Genomic DNA, 3,110 nt, shown 5'->3' with positions numbered 1-3,110 from the left:
TTCTTTCTATTTTTAGTAGAGACGGGGTCTCACTCTTGCTCAGGCTGGTTTCGAACTCCTGAGCTCAAACAATCCGCCCACCTGGCCTCCCAGAGTGCTAGGATTACAGGCGTGAGCCACCACGCCTGGCCCTGAGTGAACTCTTAATAGTGTTGGATTGGATTGGGATTAGCAATCTATTTTTCTTTAAGAAAAATTACTTACAGGCTACAATGTTCACTGCTTGGGTGACAGGTATGACAAATGCTCAGGCTCCACCACTATATAATATAAACATGTAACAGAATTCAACTTGTATTCTCTAAATCTATTTAAAAAATTTAAAAAAAACACTAAGAAGGTACTTAACTTTATCAAATGTTTTGAAACCAGTCCTTTGTGATGTTTTCCTCCTTTACTTGAATTATCCCTACTTATTTTATAAGTTCTTTTTCCCTCCAAACAATTACAACTGTTTGTGAGCTTGTCTATGATTTGGATTTTGATTTTTTAAAATGTATCTCTTTGTTTTTTATCTGTATTTTCCTTCTCATCCATAAAACAAAGCATCTTAATCTGGGATCTGTAAACACAAGACATTGCATTTAAGAATTTGGGCATTTGTGTGTAAATGCATTTTTTTTTCTTCCTGAAAAAGAACCCATGTCCTCCAAGGGTCTGTGACCTCCTCACTTCTCTTTGCCTCCAATTATTAATATCCTTTCATTGCTCTAGATTTTAAGCCAGTAGGATCAGAAAAGTCTTTTGATTTCTTACTCTAGATGTGGTAGAAAAAGGCTGGGTTTTAGAGCTGCCAGTTCTGAGTTTAAACCTTCCACAAATTATCCGACTGTTCAGTTTTCTGTTTAGTAAAATGAAGGAAATATTATCTACCCCGTAAGTTTCTTCTAAGAAATAAATGAAATAATAAATGTAAAATACCTGGCCCCTAGAAGATGACTATCAGTGGCTGACTTATCAACTCATGAAGGTACTTTTATGGTTCCATATTATATTAATACCTTAGAATGATTTACTAAGGATCTAAGAGGAATAAACACAGTCATAGTTCTCAGAGCAAATAGATCCTCTTCTATAGCACAGCTATTGAGCTGAATTTCTGTGGATGTTTATTAGCAGAGCACCCCAATACTGCAGGATCACTGAATGAAGCCAAGACCTGGGACTTAGGGATCCAGTACTGGGGCCACGTAGCATCCTTAACCTTGATTTGTCTCTGAAACCATTTGTATAGCATATTCTCAGGCCCTAGATCTGAGAAACTCTTCTAACATAAGAGAAGGTGCAGTTTAAACTCTCTCAGATTAAATGGTTAATAATATTTTATACCACAAACATTTCTTAAGAGGCTTCTTCATGTAAAACCCTGTCTTAGGTGCCCACCTATCCTGCATGGAATATTAAGATAGGAAATTTTCTAAATTAGAACTCAGTAGTGGATTCAAATTCTGGCTTCTGCAACTTAATTTTAAAATCTTGGTCAAATGACCTAATCTCTTTAAGCTTCAGTTTCCTCATTTATAAACTGGGGGATAATAATACTATTGCTTTCATGGATTTGTTGAGAATTTAATGGGATAATTGATTTAATGCTCTTAGCACAATATCTCAAATAAATGTTATAAATAGATAAATAAATGTTACCTATTATTATTATTAGAGCTTTCCCAAGCTCTAATTTACTGATCACAGACACATTTACCAAAGATTTCTGAAGAATGTTTCTCCTCATTGTGCTTATTTACTCATTAAGAAAAGACAAAAACAAACAAAAAAACCTCCAAAAGAGCAATCAAACATCTACATAAACAGAATATAGAAAAGAGAAACTGGATCATAAAGTTCATCTGATTCTGTTCAATTTAAATATGGCTCTTGGTCTAGAAAAAGTTACTCAGTGAAGTTAGTGAGGAACTGTTGGTAGGTGGTTATTTGGACCACCCTCAGAGGTAGTGTTTACTTTTTGGAGCTCTGAGCAATAAGAACTCTCATATATATTCAAGATCAGCTTTAAGATGACGTAGAATCAAATAGGACTATCGTATACTCCATTCTCTCTTCACTTTGAGGAGAACATGTAACCCAATGGTTAAAAACATAGGCCTTGGGGGTTGAAATACCGAAAAACGTACACTCTGTGCTTACAACACAGTAAGTTTCATATGTGTTACGTGTTTTTCTATTTCTTACACTTCATATAAGCTTGTTGTGATGGCATCTCACCATGGAAATAATACTTCGTATTTGATCACTTTTCTTATAACTATTGTCACGGTTTATTTCCTCCTTTGCCATAAAAAGAAGTATGTAACATTCTGTTTCCTCGTCACTCCAGTTACTCCAGTTACTAAGAAACTTGGAGCTAAGTTTGATACTTAATTAACAGTGAATCCAGGTTATATGAAGCCTAAGCTAATAAAATTGGAAAAGATCTCTTTAAGAAGAAGAACACAAAATTAGGTAAGAATGTAAATAAATGCTTGTCTTGATAAGAAAAAAATGGAAAAGAACAAATAGATAAGAACAAACATTGATAAGAAAAAATTGCAACAGATTTCAGATTTTGAAAAAGTGACAAATAGTACAAATATCACAAAATCCAGGAAAATAACATTCTTTCTTCTAACTTCTTGATACATCTGTATAATAGCATCTGATTCTGCACATTTCAAGCCTTATTTTCCCTCAAATATCCATGTGTTTCTAATGCCAGCTGCCCCGGACACATTCATATTGCAGTATGACCTCTGGTCTTGCTCTTTGGGTCACATATGGAATGAGGAGGCATTGAGAGTCAGGCATGGGAGGTAGGAATGTTCCTGGAAGAGAATCCTACGTGAGCATGGCTACCACTATTTTAACTACATACAGAAACTTCCATCAATCAGGTAAAGATATCCCAGTTGGCTGGGCGTGGTGGCTCACACCTGTAATCCTAGGACTTTGGGAGGCTGAGGCAGGTGGATCATTTGAGCTCAGGAGTTTGAGACCAGCTTGAGCATGAGTGAGACCTTGTCTCTACTAAAAATAGAAATAAATTATCTGGACAACTAAAAAAATATAGAAAAAATTAGCCGGGCATGGTGGCGCATGCCTGTAGTCCCAGCTAC

Source organism: Propithecus coquereli, unplaced genomic scaffold (genome assembly GCF_000956105.1).
Source record: "Propithecus coquereli isolate 6110/MARCELLA unplaced genomic scaffold, Pcoq_1.0 Scaffold64, whole genome shotgun sequence".
Lineage (NCBI taxonomy): Eukaryota > Metazoa > Chordata > Mammalia > Primates > Indriidae > Propithecus > Propithecus coquereli.
Note: the sequence above shows the minus strand (reverse complement) of the source record.